The 21,872-nt window shown below is 29.6% G+C and overlaps 1 long non-coding RNA gene across 2 annotated transcripts; it reads left to right on the top strand.

Annotated features, from left to right (window-relative positions):
• The first annotated feature begins 20,373 nt into the window (after nucleotides 1-20,373).
• Nucleotides 20,374-21,654, top strand: LOC139891293 (uncharacterized). Of its 2 annotated transcripts, XR_011773602.1 has the most exons (4): nucleotides 20,374-20,830; nucleotides 21,150-21,210; nucleotides 21,338-21,431; nucleotides 21,518-21,654. It is a non-coding gene; the product is annotated as an uncharacterized lncRNA (long non-coding RNA). The 2 variants fall into 2 exon arrangements; XR_011773601.1 differs by having other exon boundaries at nucleotides 21,338-21,632.
• Nucleotides 21,655-21,872: the final 218 nt, after the last annotated feature.

Raw genomic sequence — 21,872 nt, 5'->3', positions numbered from 1 at the left:
ACTATAAGTGTAGCTAACATTTCAGCTTCATCAATTGGTTCATTACCTTCTCCTAAAGAACATTCTCCTGTTCCTTGTAATTCTGGAAATTCTTTTAATAATTCTGCATGTGCATCTATAGTTTGAATATAATAACATGTATCATCTGCAGATTGCGGTTGTTGCATTGCTCTATCAACTGAAAAGGTAACACTCTCGTCCTCTATACTTAAGGTTAATTTCTTACCGAACACGTCTATCATTGCTTTAGCCGTGTTTAAGAATGGTCTTCCTAATATGAGAGGAACTTGAGAATCTTCTTCCATATCCAGAACAACAAAATCTACTGGAAATACTAGAGTACCAACTTTAACTAGCATGTTCTCCATTATCCCTCTAGGATATTTTATTGATCTATCGGCTAGTTGTATGCTTATTCTGGTTGGTTTCAATTCTCCAAGGTCTAGTTTAGCGTATAGTGAATACGGCATTAGATTTATACTAGCACCTAAGTCTGCCAATGCTTCTATTGAACTAAGACTACCCAGAAAACATGGAATTGTGAAACTTTCTGGATCAGATAATTTTTCTGGTATCTTATTCAACAGTACTGCTGAATAATTAGCATTCATAGTAACAGCCGAGAGTTCTTCCATTTTCTTTCTATTTAAGATTAGATCTTTCAAGAATTTAGCGTATCTAGGCATTCCTGAAATCACATCAATGAAAGGAAGATTTACATTTATCTGTTTAAACATATCCAAGAATTTAGATTGCTCAGCTTCAAGTTTCTCTTTCTTCATTTTACTCGGGTAAGGAAGTGGTGGTTGGTATGGTTTAACATAAGGTTTAGCCTTAACTGTGTTATCTTCATTAACCTTTTCAACTACCGGTTCTTTTTCCTTATCTTGATCAGGTTGTGGTTCTTGTGGAGTAGGAATAGCTTCATCAGAAGTTACAGGTATTTCAGGTGGTTTAAGTGTTGTACCACTTCTTGTGGTAATAGCTTTAGCTGTTTCATTCCGGGGGTTAGCGTTTGTATCACTAGGTAGACTTCCCGGTTTTCTTTCACCTATTAACCTTGCTAGGTTACTTACTTCTTGTTCCAGATTTTGAATAGAAGCTTGTTGATTTCTAAATGCTTGAGCATTTTGTTCATTAGTTTGTTTCTGAGATGTGAAAAACTGCGTTTGAGTTTCAACTAGCTTCGTCATCATATCTTCTAAATTCGGCTTTTTATCATCGGTTTGTTGTGGTGGTTTGTTTTGAAAATTAGGTCTTTGCTGATTGTAAGTATTATTGGATACTTGTTGATTGCTAGGACCTTGTTGGTTGTTGTATGGAATATTTCGGTTATAGTTCTGGTTTTGATTGTAAATCGGTCTTGGCGGTTGATAATTATTCTGATAATTATTTCCAGGCCTTTGGTTTATGTATGAAATATTCTCTCTTTGTTCCATTGTTAATTCAATACTGAGACAATCTTTTGCCAAATGTGGTCCTCCACACTGCTCACAACTAATTCGTATTGAGTGAATATCCTTAGTCATCTTTTCCATTCGTCTCTCGACAGCATCTATCTTTGAGGAAATGGAATCTAAGTCATGGCTAGAATCGGCTCTAGCTGCTTTAGATGATCTAACGATATCTTTTTCTTGGTGCCACTCATGTGAGTGGGAAGCAGTGTTATCAATAATTTTGTAAGCATCAGTTTCGGTTTTCTTCATAATAGAACCACCAGCTGCTATATCTATGTCTTTCCTTGTAGTGATGTCGCATCCTTGGTAGAATATTTGTACTATTTGACAGGTGTCTAAACCATGTTGCGGACATCCTCTTAATAACTTTCCATATCTAGTCCATGCCTCATATAGAGTTTCATTCGGCTTCTGTGTAAACGTAACAATTTCTGCTTGAAGTCTTACGGCTTTAGATGTAGGAAAGAATTGTTTAAGAAATTTTTCAACTAAAACATCCCATGTATCAATCGCCCCTTCAGGTAACGATTCCAACCAATCTTTGGCTTCTCCCTTTAAAGTCCAGGGAAATAACATGAGATATATCTGTTCATCCTCCACTTCTCGGATTTTAAATAGTGTGCAGATCCTATTAAAGGTACGTAAATGTTCATTTGGATCTTCCTTCGGCGCACCACTAAATTGGCATTGATTAGTCACCATGTGTAGAATTTGTCCTTTGATTTCATAATCTGGCGCATTAATGTCTGGATGAGTAATTGCGTGACCTTGGCCAGTGATTTTAACTCTCATTCGGTCTTCCATACTTAAAGGTTCCAGATTCTCCATAATTGAATTTGTTGAATCGAAATCACTAGAGGATTCTGATTTAATGGTTCGTTCCTCAACAATCTCTGTTTGAATAATTGGTGGTTCCGGAGGAAAGTTTAGTGGTTCAGGATCTACGAATCGTTCCTGAATATTCTCCGGATTCTCAATTGTGAGGTCGGGTTCAAAAAATGGATTATCGGAAATTTGAACTGGAGTACTTGGTCGACTGGATGACGATTCTAAAGAAAAATCAACGGCAGTAATATTTGCTAAATGTCTTGATCTAGTCACAGGTGGTTAACGTACAAAAGGTGGTGAACCTCTTGCTCGGTGCATTCACTGAATATCCTATTAGTTTTTAAAAGGAAAGAAAAATTATAATAAGTTATCCAATCAATAGACTTTTCTGATTTTGCCCACGTTTCGAATAGCCAAAAGATGCAGCAGAGGGGCAGGATTCGTTTGGTCTCAATATAATTGAGGACTGTTTGGCTCCAATAACCCGGTCCACGTACAAATCCAACTATTACTAGGAACCAGAAAATTTTGATGTCTATCAATTTAACCACTTAATATAAATTTTCGTAATTTTAAGAAATTTAGATAAGAAGTAGAATAAAAATCTATGTCCTAAAACTAGAATAGCGAGAAATAAGAAAGAAAAAGAGTTCGTCGAAAAAGGTCGAAAAAGAAAAATGGTTGAAAAATAAAAGGTGACGGAAAAATAAAAGAAACTTATAAAACTTAAAAATACTTGACTAACCTAACCTTATTACTACAACTAACTTAAAATTATAATCGCAAATTGAGATTACTAATTGAGTTTAATGTTACCAAGCTAAGGGTATATTTCTGGTTTAAACCCACGTAGAATTAGTTTTAGTACTTGTGCCTATTTCGTAAAACATTTATAAAAACAGCGCATGTATTCTCAGTCCCAAAAATATATATAAAAGGGAGCAAATGAGACTCACCATACTGTATTTCGTAGTAAAAATACATATAACGTCATTTAACAAGTGCAAAGTTGGCCTCGGATTCACGAACCTATATTAATTATATATATTTATATGTTGGTCAATATTTGTCTAACAATTTTTGGTCAAGTCATAGTGTACCACAATCCTAATGCTCGAGACTAATATGCAAAAGTCAACAAAAGTCAACTTGACCCAAAATGACTTCTAAAATTTATACGTGTTTATTATATAACTTAACTATAGTCGTTTTATATATTTAAATATATTTATTAGATTTTATAATAATAAAAGTCATTTATTAATAAAAATTTATATTAACATTTATATATGATAAAATATACTTTTATATATCTTAAGTAGTAAAATTTATAAAGTTCACTTAATATCGTAAAACTATAGTGGTAAGTATTATTAATGTAATTATATTACGCGTGGTGAAAAATATCTTTGTATCCCCTATTTATTTGATAAAATAATATTGATCATAATAATAATAAGTAAAAGTTGTATTATTTTGTAATAATAATTATTATTATTCTATAAAAAAATAACAATATTTATATTTACTAAAAATGGTATTATGATAAAATGATAATGCTAACATAATAGTAATAATGATATTTTATAATAACAATGATATTTCTATTAAAATAATAACGACGATAGTAATAATAATCATTTTAACAATAATACTAATATTTAGTTGACTATAACTTCTAATCCGTTCATCGAAACCATTCGATATCTAAATGAAAAGTTCTTAATTTTTCGCTAGCTTTCCAATGACATGCATATCATATACCCTATCTCAGTAGCATATGTATCTAATTCAGGATTCAACAAACCCATCTAAGGACAATATCGAATGTACAAGCATACATAATCCTATATACTCGAGCACTAGTCAGTGATACACTATTGATATATAAAAGTTAAGTTATGAGTGCTCACGTATCAATATTGAGATTCAATATTGCAGAAAAGTACGTAGATGCAACGGAGATGATAAACACTAGATTGACCTCACGAGCATACCCATGAACCATACCCATCACCTCCATAGCTATAACCCATAATTTCCTTAGCTTCGACTCATTCAAAAAAAACTATTTTGAAATCACTCGGACAGCACTCCGTCGTAATATTTTATGTATACTAATAATATCTTGAAATAATACAGAGCAAATATATATATATATATATATATATAAATCGATTGAGAGAGTTTAGAGAAATATATTTTCAAGTTTCTATGAAATAATGAAACCTATTGAATTCTATTTATAATAGATTTTTGAATTATTAAAGTGAATTATTAAAGTATGAATTATTAAAGTGAATTATTAAAGTGAATTATTAAAGTTTGAATTAGTAAAGTGAATTATTAAAGTATGAATTATTAAAGTGAATTATTAAAGTTAAAGTAAAGTAAAAGTAAAGTAAAGGTAAAGTTAAAGTATAGTAAAAGTATAAAAACTATGTATGTATAATACGCGTATAAATATATATAATATTAATTTAAATCGTTATATATATTTAATGAAATAAAATATAAATATCGTTATATTTATTATACTGGTTAAGTAATGAGTTGCCAAAAGTGATTCTAGATATTTATAAAAGTTATATACGTTTTAATAATAAAGTTCTTTTTAAACTGAAAACGTTTTAGTACGTTTGAAAATAGATTAATAGAATATTATGGAAATCAATTCTCCACTAGCTTTTGTCTAACTTTCGTAAATGACACTTTTTATTTTTATTTATAAATAGCTTTACAAATTATTCCGAATATCGTTAAGAGGAATAGATTTTTTCAAATCATAGTGGACCTCTCAACAGAGACTTATAATCATAATTCAATGTTTCTGATAATTCAATCATGTAATATATTTTTTTTAATTTCGTCGATAATCATATTGAAACAAATACGTTCATATAAAGCATTATATGTTTAAATACTTTGTTGACATTTTCATTTTATAACATATACACATATACATACATATTCATATATGTTCATTTAATGGTTCGTGAATCATTGGAATTTGGTCGAGGTTTAAATGAATGTATAAACATAGTTTAAAATCCTTGAGATTTAACTTAACAAACATTGCTTATCGTGTCAGAATAATATAAAGATAAAGTTTAAATTTAGTCAAAAATTTCCGAGTCGTCACAGTACCTACCCGTTAAAGAAATTTCGTCCCCAAAATTTGATAGAGGTCGTTGTGGCTAACAATGAGAATGTTATTATGACGTAACGATTATGAAGTTTTATCATGTCTAAGAAGTATGGATAAAATAATTCGATTACTCGAAGCGTATGAGGGAAGTTATCGTAAATGAAGGAAATAAGATTATAGTGATTCTTCATATCTTTTGACGTCATCACAATTGATCTCTGAATTTAAAGAAAATCTTTGTAATCTATGTTGGATTTGATGCTTCGGTGATTAAGGAGATTATGATTCTCTTTGAATTAATACGATAATCCATCTTGATTTCTCTGTCGGGTATTTCACTATAAATCCACCTCCTTCGTTTCCTTACAACTCACACCTTCTATTCTTTCTCCCTCAACTCATATTTTAAAGTATTTGTCAATATGCTTCATCCAGTACTGATTCTCGATATACTCCTCACTTTCATATCTGTCATTCTTCTTTTTCATCTGCCTCCGGAAGAATCTATTTACTTCTACTATACTCTCGGTTTTATAGTGTTTTTAGTTCTTCCGTGTCTTTATATTGCTATATGCATCGATAAATACGATTTATAATTTTTGGGTGGTTGTTGGGTTTTATATCTTCCCTATATTTCAAAGCCCCTGCTTTTGTCTTCTATAATCATTGACATCCATAGTTAATGCTCCCTTCTATTTGCTGCGATTTATACTCCAATTTCTATTTTGGAGTTTTGTCCTTTCGTTTCTTCTTCTTGCGATTAAGCAACGTTTGTAATGGTCCAGTATTCGCAGATATGAATTTCAGAATGAACATAGTTAATGTTCTAAGAAGAAAATGGTAATAGCACGATCTTGATTTGTTAATTTACCAGAATACCCTGAAAAGACCGAATAATCAAGAAAATATATTCTTGATATTTTTAGAGATTAAATAGAATACAAGAGTCGTGTAACATAGCACATGATGACATTATGATCTGTGAATCATCATGTTCCATTTAGAAACTCAGCATGAATTACTGTAATATAATCACGTTGATCAAGTGTCATTATATTATACTAACTCATGCTTCAGCTCCCAACACTTCTTCAAGAATATTCCTATTTTAAACTCGAATGTTTCAGAATTTAGAAACTAAAATAGTTTCTTTTATGATATAATACAGATAGCGCGATGAGGTAAATGATTTCAGATAAGAATAATTATAAAAATATCTTCAGAAGTATGGATGATATTTATAATGAAAGATATGATGATATCTTAGAATGTCTAATATCAGAGGATGATGAAGGATATTGTCCGCGGGGGTTTAGAGTCAGGAGCAAGGTATTCGTTAATGACTTCAGCAAGTGCTGAATCATTTGGATTCTTTGAAGGCAGGTTCAGCCTTTGTGATTTGTCCACAGCCTCCTTCATACTTTGCTCAATCCGTTTTCAGTTCCAAAGCTTCTCTTTTTCTGAGCTTTGCCAATATACTATCCTTTATCATCCAACTTTTTACTGTTAAGGTCGTTTACAGTTTTTGCTGCTTCATCAGCATTTTTAAAATTTCGAGAACTGGTTCGCAGTTTTGGGTGTTTTTCAGAAATTTCTCATTCAAAGAATGTAAGTCTTGGAGGTAGACGTTGTGTGTATATGTAATTGTTGATGTAGACATGCTGCGAGGTTTCAAAATACTGATTGCTGATTCTCAACAATTGGTATGGCAATTCTTGTTATAAGGTACGAATGAGTATATGATAGGGTTTCGATAATTATAATGATTTTTTTTTTTTTTTTTTGGAAAGTGAAAGATCAGTGAAGTTGTTGGTAAGTTTATTGCTAATGTGGTGAATATAAACGATTCCCCGGTAACGTTGGCGAAAGGGCCACGTATCTATCGAGGTTATAATAAGACTGTTTTGATTGAGAAGTCGAAGTTGACTTGCTGGAGCTGTGACAAAACTGTCTATTTTGAAACGGAATTGAAAAGTTATTTTAGCTAGTAAATGCCAAAGGGTCTAACACGGATACGTGTCGAACTATGACTTGAGTTTTGAGAGTTTTTCAGGTGTATAACTGTGGGTAACATGTGGTTGGATCATCATCTCGATTGTTCCTTAGTTGAAGTGTCTTCAGGAATTTCGAAGGGTTTGAGCACATATTGTAATCGTTAATACATATGATGTTCTAATACAGTTTTGAAGTCAAAGTATAACTTTGAAAGATATAGGAATCTAAGAGTGATGATACTAGTTATATTTCGAATTGAATTATGCGATTTCAAAACCAGAATATGTAATTGAATTTGAATGAGTATAATTCTTTTGATTTATATGAAAGAATGGATATTGTTGTGAAAGTAGGGAGTATAGTTGATGATTGCTGAATCAGTTTCGAAAAATGTAATATATTAATTGTGAATTTATATATCTCTCGGGTATTACCTACCCGTTAAAAAATTTTCACAATTAATATTTTGTACAAAAGAAGTTTATTACAGTCTTTATGAAAATATATGTGTATATTTTCTTTAGATGTAATATAGATTTAATGAGTTAATATTAAATTAAACTCATTTGTTTTATGGTTGGAACTAGAATTGAGTAATCCCTAAAACTTTATAAATTGCATAAGTATTTCTTCAATAATATTGAAATTATGAATCATTACTTTGTTATTTGTTGGTTTTCGTGAAATTCTTGTGAACTTCGCAAGGTACGAATGATGTTATTTGAAAAGTTTCGAGTACATCGATGATGAAAGTGTAAAATCAAACATATATTCGAATAATACCCTTGATTTATTATGAATTGGATTTTTATTGAATTGAGACAGAGATTGTAATTAACGATAGTTAAGTTGCGGATGAAGGACGTACATCATTGCATATTTGTAATATGAATTAACTGAGTAGTTAAGATTCACACATAATAGCTTAGTACGGGAATATTTATTATGGTTTAAAAATTTATACATATAAAATATACATATAAATCTTTCGATTGGAAATGAGTTAATACTTCATAACTCGTTGATACAATATATTTGTTGTTGATTCGTAATGATGTCCACAATGATTCTTGAACTGACAGAGTTTGTGATGTTACAGGTGCTGTTGATTCTGACGATACTGACAGCACTGACTGTGTTGATGATGCTACGGTCCTGTTGATGCTGTTGGTAAAACAATTCTAGCTTGTAAATCGTACACCATTTTCGATCAAAGTTTCTACTCTACCATCTCCGTTCACTCATCCGATTTACGGTCAGAATTAAATAATCTCTAAGATTTTGGAGATTACATAACTGCTGCAGAGATATCTCTTCAATGAAGTTTATGAATTAATACTTCATCATTTGTTGTTGTTGATATTCCTGGATATTTACAGGGCGTATGACGTTGATGTTTGAGATACAGATTGTGATGTTGCGGTGTGGGATGTGGATGTTGTTGTTGGTGGTGGTGATGGTACTGTTGGTGTTGCTGATGGTGGTACTGTTTATGCTGCTGGTGCTGCTGCTGGTGTTTGTAACCTTTGCACCATATTCTCCAAAGCCACTACCCGAGCGCGAAGCTCGTTGACTTCTTCTATTACACCGGGGTGATTGTCGGTTCGGACGAGCGGATAAATAAAATCTAGAATTTGGTGTAGTATGTAATCGTGACGAGATACTCTAGAAATAAGAGAGAAAATGGTGTTTCAGATAGGTTCGCCGGTAAGTGCTTCAGGTTCTTCGCCAAGAGGGCAATGTGGTGGATGGAAGGGATCACCTTCTTCTTGTCTCCAATGATTAAGGAGGCTACGAACCCATCCCCAATTCATCCAGAATAGATGATGACTAATTGGTTGATCCATTCCGGTCACACTACTTTCGGAACTTGAGTGGGATTCCATTTCGGAATTCGAGGGACTTGAACTAATGACGAATTCCATTTCGTACGATCGAATAAAGAATTTTTCGATATGAAATGATTTTCCGGCTATCGGGTGGTATTCTAATTATATAGAGCAAAAGGTTTCGTAGATTACGGAGGAATTTACGGAATATGTCAGGCAAAGTTTACAGTAACAGATACGCTAAGATATGGATTAGCAGATACGCTAAGATATGAATTTTGTCTATTCACTATTTATGCAATCAATGCAGTAAGACGTGTCTAGACTAAGAATGATAAGCAGGCAATTTCCGACAAAAATGATAAGCAAAACTTTTGACATGCAGACACGGTCGAAGTCCAGGCTCACTAATGCATTCTAACGACTATTAGTTAGACACACTAATGCATACCTGGTTCGCTAAGACCACTGCTCTGATACCAACTTGATGTTTCGTGAGGTGTATATATAATACTATTATATTTTAGCAGGAAATACTATTAAATACGATACAATTTTACACAAGATATTTATTTATTTAGAGAATGGATATACTTAAACCTTGCTACAACACTTATAGGCAGTGTACCTAATCGTACAGTAGTGTAGTTTTTAGTAAGTCCGGTTCGTTCCACAGGGAAAATCTTTAAACAAAGCTTAACGCTATATTAGTTACTTTTATAAAAATACAAATATAAATACAAGTAATATTATTATTATAAAGGGGGTTTTTACCGTTTAATGACCGGTTTGTCGATTTTAAAACTTTAGTCGCAGTTAAAACCAAATGTAAAATAATAAATAAATACAAGACTTAATTTAAAGCGTAAAGTAAATAACGATAATGGAATTGCGAATAATAAAAGTGCGATAAAATAAACTTGCGATAATTAAAAAGTACGATAATTAAAAGTGCAATTAAATATAATAACAATAAAAATGCGATAATTAGAAGTGCAATTAAATATAAAATAAAGGAAATTAAATATGAAATAAAAGAATTATGCTTATTTAAACTTCCGTAATCATGATGGTTGACATGTTGATTTTAGTTTTATGCCCATGGGTTAATTGTCCTTTGTCCTGGATTATTTAATATGTCCGTCTGGTTTTTGTCCATAACAGTCCATCTGTCATAAATATAAAGTGCGAGTGTCCTCGTCAAATTATCCTTATACCCGAAGTTAAATATTCCAACTAATTGGGGACTTAAACTGTAACAAGATTTTAATACTTTGTTTAATAATTGCACCAGGATGTCGACTGAGTGTAACCCAAGGTTTTAATATTTTGTTATCAATTATACCAAGTGTCCTTGTACATAATTTCACCCCTGTTTTAATAATTCTAGTGGCTATTAATCCATTCCCGTGTCCGGTTAAATGAACGATTATTCGTACATATAAATACCCCGCCCATCGTGTCCGATCGAGTGTATATGGTAATTTATAGGGACGCCCAATTGTAAATCTTTATATTAACATTAACAAACTATCATTTAGTTAAACAAATATAAAGCCCATTAATAGCCCATAGTCTAATTTCCACAAGTGTCGTTCTTTTGTCCAAACTCCAATTATGGTACAAAGCCCAATTACCCAATTTTAGTAATTAGCCCAACATCATGATTACTTCGGATTAAATAAGCATAAAAAAAACTTAGCTACGAGACATTAAATTAAAAAGGTTGAACATAACTTACAATGATTAAAAATAGCGTAGCGTTACACGGACAGAATTTCGACTTACACCCTTACAACATTCGCTAACATACCCTTATTATTAGGATTAAAATTAAAATTAAAATTAAAATATAAATTATATATATATATATATATTTTACGTATATAGATAGAGAGAATGATATATGATGGATTTTGTGGTGCACCAAAGCTCGATTTTTATAGGCATGTGGGCTGGAACTGGGGCTCATGCGATCGCATGGATTTATGCCTTCCAGGCCATGCGATCGCATGGCCAGCTGGGGAGGCTCATATTTGGTTGTTTTCTTCTGCCGACGGTTTTATAAATAAATATAATATATTAAATAATTATAAGAATTATCTAAATATTATATTATATTTATGTGCATAGTTGACTTGTAATTTTTAGTCTGTTGCGTCGAGCGTTGAGAGTTGACTCTGGTCCCGGTTCCGGATTTTCGAACGTCCTTGCGTACAATTTAATATCTTGTATTTTGCGTTTTGAATCTTGTACTCTTGTAATTTCGAGACGTTTCTTATCAATAATTGGAACCTCTTGGATTGTATTTTGTACTTTTGAGCTTTTTGGTCGTTTGCGTCTTCAATTCGTCGAATCTGTCTTTTGTCTTCACCTTTTATTATTTAAACGAATATCACTTGTAAATAGAACAATTGTAACTAAAAGCTTGTCTTTCTTGAGGAATAATGCTATGAAATATATGTTCGTTTTTAGTATTATCACAACTAAAAGGACCCGTTCATATACATTATAAACGATTCACAATAGTTGATTACATCGCGAGGTATTTGACCTCTATATGATACATTTTACAAACATTGCATTCATTTTTAAAAGACAAACTTTCTTTACAACGAAAGTTGACGGCATGCACACCATTTCATAATACATCCAACTATAATTGGCTTAATAATAATCTTGATGAACTCAATGACTCGAATGCAACGTCTTTCAAAATATGCCATGAATGACTCCAAGTAATATCCTTAAAATGAGCTAATGCACAGCGGAAGATTTCTTTAATACCTGAGAATAAACATGCTTTAAAGTGTCAACCAAAAGGTTGGTGAGTTCATAGATTTATCATAACAATCATTTCAATATATTAATAGACCACAAGATTTTCGTTTATAAATATATGTACACTCGCAAGTGTATAAAAGTATTCTATAAGTTGTAGGCACCCGGTAATAAGCCTTAACGTTCATGTTTTACCCTCTGAAGTACACCAGATCAGGTGTGTTTAAAATAACCTCGAAGTACTAAAGCATCCCATAGTCAGGATGGGGTTTGTCAGGCCCAATAGATCTATCTTTAGGATTCGCGCCTACCGTACATAGACAAGTAGTTTAATGTTACCAAGCTAAGGGTATATTTCTGGTTTAAACCCACGTAGAATTAGTTTTAGTACTTGTGCCTATTTCGTAAAACATTTATAAAAACAGCGCATGTATTCTCAGTCCCAAAAATATATATAAAAGGGAGCAAATGAAACTCACCATACTGTATTTCGTAGTAAAAATACATATAACGTCATTTAACAAGTGCAAAGTTGGCCTCGGATTCACGAACCTATATTAATTATATATATTTATATGTTGGTCAATATTTGTCTAACAATTTTTGGTCAAGTCGTAGTGTACCACAATCCTAATGCTCGAGACTAATATGCAAAAGTCAACAAAAGTCAACTTGACCCAAAATGACTTCTAAAATTTATACGTGTTTATTATATAACTTAACTATAGTCATTTTATATATTTAAATATATTTATTAGATTTTATAATAATAAAAGTCATTTATTAATAAAAATTTATATTAACATTTATATATGATAAAATATACTTTTATATATCTTAAGTAGTAAAATTTATAAAGTTCACTTAATATCGTAAAACTATAGTGGTAAGTATTATTAATGTAATTATATTACGCGTGATGAAAAATATCTTTGTATCCCCTATTTATTTGATAAAATAATATTGATCATAATAATAATAAGTAAAAGTTGTATTATTTTGTAATAATAATTATTATTATTCTATAAAAAAATAACAATATTTATATTTACTAAAAATGGTATTATGATAAAATGATAATACTAACATAATAGTAATAATGATATTTTATAATAACAATGATATTTGTATTAAAATAATAACGACGATAGTAATAATAATCATTTTAACAATAATACTAATATTTAGTTGACTATAACTTCTAATCCATTCATCGAAACCATTCGATATCTAAATGAAAAGTTCTTAATTTTTCGCTAGCTTTCCAATGACATGCATATCATATACCCTATCTCAGTAGCATATGTATCTAATTCAGGATTCAACAAACCTATCTAAGGACAATATCGAATGTACAAGCATACATAATCCTATATACTCGAGCACTAGTCAGTGATACACTATTGATATATAAAAGTTAAGTTATGAGTGCTCACGTATCAATATTGAGATTCAATATTGCAGAAAAGTACGTAGATGCAACGGAGATGATAAACACTAGATTGACCTCACGAGCATACCCATGAACCATACCCATCACCTCCATAACTATAACCCATAATTTCCTTAGCTTCGACTCATTAAAAAAAAACTATTTTTAAATCACTCGGACAGCACTCCATCGTAATATTTTATGTATACTAATAATATCTTGAAATAATACAGAGCAAATATATATATATATATACATATATATATATATATATATATATACATATATATATATATATACATATATATATATATATACATATATATATATATATATATATATATATATATATATATATATATATATATATATATAAATCGATTGAGAGAGTTTAGAGAAATATATTTTTAAGTTTCTATGAAATAATGAAACCTATTGAATTCTATTTATAATAGAGTTTTGAATTATTAAAGTGAATTATTAAAGTATGAATTATTAAAGTGAATTATTAAAGTGAATTATTAAAGTTTGAATTATTAAAGTGAATTATTAAAGTATGAATTATTAAAGTGAATTATTAAAGTTAAAGTAAAGTAAAAGTAAAGTAAAGGTAAAGTTAAAGTATTGTAAAAGTATAAAAACTATGTATGTATAATACGCGTATAAATATATATAATATTAATTTAAATCGTTATATATATTTAATGAAATAAAATATAAATATCGCTATATTTATTATACTGGTTAAGTAATGAGTTGTCAAAAGTGATTCTAGATATTTATAAAAGTTATATACGTTTTAATAATAAAGTTCTTTTTAAACTGAAAACGTTTTAGTACGTTTGAAAATAGATTAATAGAATATTATGGAAATCAATTCTCCACTAGCTTTTGTCTAACTTTCGTAAATGAAATTTTTTATTTTTATTTATAAATAGCTTTACAAATTATTTCGAATATCGTTAAGAGGAATAGATTTTCTCAAATCATAGTGGACCTCTCAACAGAGACTTGTAATCATAATTCAATGTTTCTGATAATTCAATCATTTAATATTTATTTTTTTAATTTCGTCGATAATCATATTGAAACAAATACGTTCATATAAAGCATTATATGTTTAAATACTTTGTTGACATTTTCAATTTATAACATATACACATATACATACATATTCATATATGTTCATTTAATGGTTCGTGAATCATTGGAATTTGGTCGAGGTTTAAATGAATGTATAAACATAGTTTAAAATCCTTGAGATTTAACTTAACAAACATTGCTTATCGTGTTAGAATAATATAAAGATAAAGTTTAAATTTAGTCGAAAATTTTCGAGTCGTCACAAAATATGTCATGAATGACTTCAAGTAACATCTCTAAAATGAGCAAATGCACAGCGGAAGATTTCTTTCATACCTGAGAATAAACATGCTTTCAAGTGTCAACCAAAAGGTTGGTGAGTTCATTAGTTTATCATAATCGATCATTTTCATCATTTTAATAGACCACAAGAATTTCATTTCCAGTTCTCATAAATATACGTCCCATGCATAGAGACAAAAATCATTCATATGGATTGAACACCTGGTAACCGACCTTAACAAGATGCATATATAATATCCCCATCATTCCGGGACACCCATCGGACATGATAAACTCGAAGTACTAAAGCATTCCAAATTCCAGAATGGGGCTTATTGGGCCCGATAGATCTATCTTTAGGATTCACGTCAATTTGGGGGCCTGTTCCCAAATTCTTAGGCTACCAAGCTAAAAAGGGGCATATTCGGCTTCGATCCATTCAACCATATAATGTAGTTTCAATTACTTGTGTCTGTTTCGTAAAACAGTTATAAAAATAGCGCATGTATTCTCAGTCCCAAAAATATATATTGCAAAAGCATTTAAAAATGGAGCAAATGAAACTCACTATAGTGTATTTTGTAGTAAAAATACATATAACGATATTGAACAACTGAACAATGCAGGGTTGGCCTCGGATTCACGAACCTATATCATGTATATATATATATATATATATATATATATATATATATATATATATATATATATATATATATATATATATATTAAAAGCTACACTTGTAATTGACAATTTTATGTATTATCATTAATTGTTATTTTAGTAATTACATAATAATAATAATGATAATATTAATAATTTTACTTATGTTGGTGATAATACTAATAATAATAGTAATACTATAATTATAAAGTGATACTAATGCTAATGAAAATAACAAATTTTTTTTATTATTTTCATAATAATAATAATAATATTAATAATTATAGTAATAATAATAGTAATAGTAATAATTATAATAAGATTAAAACTAATAATATTGATTTAACTATCTCAGAAAATAAGCTTCCTAACACAAATACCATAGCCCGGGATCGAACTCGCGACCTCTCGTTCCCCTACATGCACCCCACACCATGTAATCTGTTTTGCTTTTTCAGAAATATAACCCAAATCCAAATCTGTAACCCGAATACCTATCTATTCTTCCTTCTTCTAAATCAAAATCCAGATCAATTCATCAATCATCAAAATCATCATCTTATTCCCTTCATCTTCGAATCATTCACAGACTTCATTTTCATCTTCATTACTTCTTGTCATCACCATCATCATTTAAATTTGCCACCATGATTCTTACTCGTGTCTTAATCTTCCACAGCACTCGTTTAAGAAAAAATAGAAAACGTGCGACGTAAATCATGATCATCACCTTTACGATCATCTTCATCGCTAATAATATCATTATCATAATCATAACCATAATCATTCTCAATACCCGATCATAATTAAAATCATGATTTAGTGTCTTATTGACCCTTTGTTAATCTATGTCATTATCTTAATCTATTATATCAACTTTGATTATTATAGTACCAGGATCAAACGGCTCATAGCAGCAGAATAGAAAATAGAGATGAGGGTGTCTGGTGTTGTTATACCCCGACTCAGAAATAGGTACGGGCTATATGCCAGCCCAACAAAAGCCCAATCACATTATTTGATTAATAGTCCACTTAAGTCACCAGCCCACTTCATATAATTACCAAACGAATAGCAGGACTTGGTAGCGTGTTTTTACAGCAGAAAACAAAGAGGGACAACAGCGTAGCAGTAATCATAAGTCGCAATCATCCATACAACTTTATCCTCATCATCACGCTATACATCATCATCTTTGTCATTCTCTATTCGGTATATATATATCCCATCAAATTTTCCACAGCAACACACTAACATATAGTTATACTAATCAATATAAAACCGGCCCACTTTGTAATACTTTGGCCCCAATTGAAAATGTAATCTAACAGAAAATCGTGTAATATAGCTTTTATCATTTTAATAATAATAATAATAATACAAATAATACTTAATAATAATATTACTAATAATAACTTTAATAACAAATATATATATATTTCTAATTTATATTTCAAATTATTATTATATATTCATATACTCAAATATATATGCATTTAATTACAAATATTGGTTCGTGAATCGTTGTGAGTAGTCGGGGTTTAATGAATGTAAAGAAACAGTTCAAAAATTTTGAGATTCAACATTACAGACTTTGCTTATCGTGTTGGAAACATTCAAAGATTAAGTTTAAATTTGATCAGAAATTTTCGGGTCGTCACATATCATATTATTTTTTCAACCGAATTAAACTATTTTTCTCTCTATAAAAACACATATTGATTTCATACGAAATATACATAAAAAATCATGTTCGCACTAACACTCTAATTTGAATTGTTATTATCTACAATCAAATTAATTTTATGTCTTATCCCAATTGAGATTTCGTATTTTCAAAGCCTGTAAGGGTCAAAATACTTAATTAAGAAAAGTATTTCACGATTCAAAAACACAATTATGGATTATCAAATTACAAACGATTTATAACATGTTTTCAGTATAAAGTGTAAAAAGATCGCATGATCTTACCAATTAGACGTGAATCGATTTGAACTAATGATTGATATATATATATATATATATATATATATATATATATATATATATATATATATATATATATATTATACATATATATAAACCAAAAAGTTTTTGTGAATTGTGGTTGAAAGTTATTTTAGGATGTTTGTATCTATATATTATATCTATAGTTATTTAATATATATATATATATATATATATATATATATATATATATATATATATATATATATATACTTATATATAATGTTTGTATCTATATATTATATCTATAGTTATTTAATATATATATATATATATATATATATATATATATATATATATATATATATATATATATATATATATATATATATATATATATATATATATTATATTAGGTATATATATCTTCATACGTATATCACTCTCTAGAATTGTGCATATTTAGTTTATGTTTACCAAAAATAGCGACTAGCATTGTATACATATACGGTTTTTGATTAATTAGCTATGTTCACTTTCTTGACGTTGGGTGCAAGTCCTAACAACCAATCTAAATTAATTTCTAAATTCTATTAAATATATAATATACAATATACAATATAAAGTATAAACAATTACAATATTTAAAAAGTAGATGTTGATTATTTTATTGAACGGATAAAATTTCGTACACGTATCTCAACACCATTTGTATATAATACTTGTAAAATAATACAGTATAATTTAGACTTTACTAACGTTACCTTTAATGACAAATTTTTAATGGACTCATATTTTCTTTAAATATTACTACGTACGTAGTATATAATATAATTTATATATAATCATAAAGATATTAATGGTGAGAAATAAAAAATTGTAGACATTAAATTACTAACACTATTTTTAAAATTTGTCATTACTATGAGTTCTTAAACTTAAATGAATTTTTAAATTTGTCAATACCATGGGCTCTTAAATAATTCTTATACTATTTATATTTTTTTAGTATCGCTATTTACATACCAATATGAACTTGTATATAAAGTATAAATAATAATTATACTATTTAAAATGTAGATATTGATTATTTTATTGAACAGATAAAATTTTGTACACGTATTTCAACACCATTTGTATATAATAATTGTAAAATAATATAATTTAGACTTTGCTAACGTTACCTTTAATGACAAATTTTCAATGAACTCATATTTTCTCTAAATATAGGGTAGTATATAATATAATTTATATATAATTAAAAAGATACTAATGGTGATAAATAAAAAAATTGTAGACAATAAGTTACTAACACCACTTTTAAAATATGTCATTACCACGGGCTCTTAAACTTAAAAGAATTTTTAAAATTTGTCAATTCCAGGGGCTCTAAAATAATTCTTATACTATTCATATTTTTTTAGTATCGTAATTTACATACCAATATGAACTGCAAATTACATTTTTGCACGATTTTTTACACACCCGTGCAACGCACCCAAAAAGTTTTTATTGATTGTGGTTGAAAGTATTTAAGGATATATATATAGTATTTAAGGATATATATATATATATATATATATATATATATATATATATATATATATATATATATATATATATATGTGTATATTTGTATCTATACGTATATATTTATAATATATATATATATATATATATATATATATATATATATATATATATATTCTATACCTTTTACAAACCATGAAGCTTACATCTGACATGTCAGTCTGACATTGTCCCCCACTATCATTTTCCACGTGTATTATTTTTAAAAACTAAAGAAAATACTACTTAATTCCATTGTCAAGACACGTGTCCATACAAAATATTATGTGTACCATCTAATACGAAAAAAAAAACAATTAAAAAAACAAGCAGCGTTTACTTTCATCTCTCCTCAAAAACTCCTCAAACCCATTTCCTTCCAATCGAAAATTTGTTAATCCGGAGTAAGTTTTAGATGATGCCGCTACATCCAATTGATCGGCGATTAAATTACCCACAAAATGATATAAACTTTGTTTCTAAAATCCTCTGTACTAAAAAAAACCCGGTGGATCTCAGGATTCTCGATTCCGGTGGGTTTTTCCACCATTATGTGCGTAATCTGTTTGTATCTGGGGTCCGATCTACAGACAATTTACTGATTGTTGATTTTCCGGTCAATTCATCGGCGATTATTGGTTTCAAATATCTCAAAAGGTTTCATCTGTATACAGCACCAATTATCAGATTTAGGTAATCGAATCGGTTTAATCTTACTAATCTATGTTTAGTTTTATCATGAATTTCATTAATTATACAACGTTATATACGTTTCACTACTGCTTGTATGTTCATGTCGGCCTGAGACGGACGCCATCGTAATGTTTTGGTCTTATTCAATTAAGGGATTTTTTTGATCACTAAACAATGTATAATAGAGGTTTTAATTTTTACACCCACATCAGTTTTGGCCATTAGTTGAAGCAGATTGTTTTGGTGGATTATTTGAATAAGTTTAATATTTGTATAAGTTTAATTGAACAACTACAATTTGCCCGTCGGTCTACACAATAAGACAACTCACTATTTTTGGGTATGGCATTTTCATCAATACCATGTTGATGAATGGTATTGTAGTATGATAATTTTACAAATTTCTCTACTCCTTAATCTGTCGACTATACAGTAGTTAACAACCCACGTTACTCTCACCTAATTTTTGCCATCATCGTCAACAACGTTTTGAACAAGTATTTTTCATCAATTGAATTGTATTTAACTTGTAAGATTGCACTATAGAATGTTTATTCATGTTTTTTTTTTTAATATCTTTTTTGAGTTCTATATCCTCATCACGTGAAAATTGGATATGAAATTGTAATATTTACACTTAAAATTTGAAGATGTATTATTATTGAATCACTATGATAGTATTTGTAACAATTACATGTTTAATTTGTTTTCCATATGGGTTAGACAACTGTTAATGGTAGACTCATGGTAACCGCATGTTGGTCTAAAACACATTTTGTCAATGATTTTTGGGTCAGGACTCTTTAAAAGTTTGCAAAATAGCTTTCTTTTCTTTTGTAAACAACTGACATTCGATAATAGTTGGTTACCTTATGATGTCCTTTACCTCAAACATCTCATCAGACAGATGACGTCTTGACAAATGGAATGGAAGCATTGCAACAGCCATTATCAGATACGTTGGTGTGTTCATTCGAGCCTCGGGTTCATCTTGCAATTGTAGCAAACTACATGGTAAAATTGCAATGGCTACGGATTACTTGAACACTAGAGGGTTCCATTCAACATGATTTACTGTATTTCGTTGCATCCATCTCAAGAACATGCATACTGCCACTAGAGGTGACATCTCAACCCATTTTATATAAATGTGGGTCATTGCAACCCATTTCTATGTTGTATCTTTGTCACCTTCAATGCATACTTATGTTTGCTGAGTTAATCTCTTGAATCATAATAACATAGTATTTACGATGGTGAATGCAATGATAATTTTTTGTGGGGGGTTGTCTCATAGTAATGTAATTATTATTTTTATTAATACGTATGTCCTTTCTACAGTTTGTTATTGTCGTTAACGTTTTGGTAACTTTGATTTTCATAGCGCTGTTTGTAAAATGTTGTAGATTATTATTAATTGTTGTTGTGTTTATATTTTCAGGTGTGTGTTGCGCTTTGCTTTTGTCGATTGCTTTTTTACTTGTGCTTAACGACGTTGTGCAGTAAGTTTGTTTGATGTTTTTCCGTTTACCCTTTTTTCCTTTACTGTTATATATATATATATTTTCAAAATGGTATGTGAATGTTTAAATATTAGCTATTTTACGCTTTGCGTTTTCTTATCTACAGTTTGGTTAGTTACGTTGTGTTCTTTGTGTTGTTGGTGGCCATAAATGGTTGCATATATTGCTTTATTTGTGTCAGCTTACATGTGGAACAAAAGGTATTACATAAACTAGAGTAGTGTTTCTCAATGTTGTAATGCCAGTACTGCTGATCTTTAATTTAATCATCAACCTTAATTGACAGTTCAAGTTGTCCATGAATCCAAATTGTTGAAAGGAAATTATGATGATGTCTGAGACATGATTCAGGGTATCAGTGTACCTAAAGGGGTTTGTTGGTCGAACCCACATCATTATGATTTGTGATACATAATAAAAAAAAAGACCTCATTTATTTTGAACCCATTTAGACCCATGACCCAATTTGTGTAGTTTGCTACCTTCCTTTTTTTTTTTTTTTTTTGTGTGTGATGTATTTCAGAATAGTGTAGCAAAAATGTGGAGTAAGACCATCATTGATTATAAATTTATAATGCACGATTTCAAGTAGGCAAATTGGTGTATCCATTCCAATGAAGACTGCATTCTTTGGTACATAT

Source organism: Rutidosis leptorrhynchoides, chromosome 2 (assembly GCF_046630445.1).
Source record: "Rutidosis leptorrhynchoides isolate AG116_Rl617_1_P2 chromosome 2, CSIRO_AGI_Rlap_v1, whole genome shotgun sequence".
NCBI classification, from domain to species: domain Eukaryota; kingdom Viridiplantae; phylum Streptophyta; class Magnoliopsida; order Asterales; family Asteraceae; genus Rutidosis; species Rutidosis leptorrhynchoides.
The sequence above is the reverse complement of the archived record's forward strand: the minus strand, read 5'-3'. Positions and strand labels throughout refer to the sequence as shown.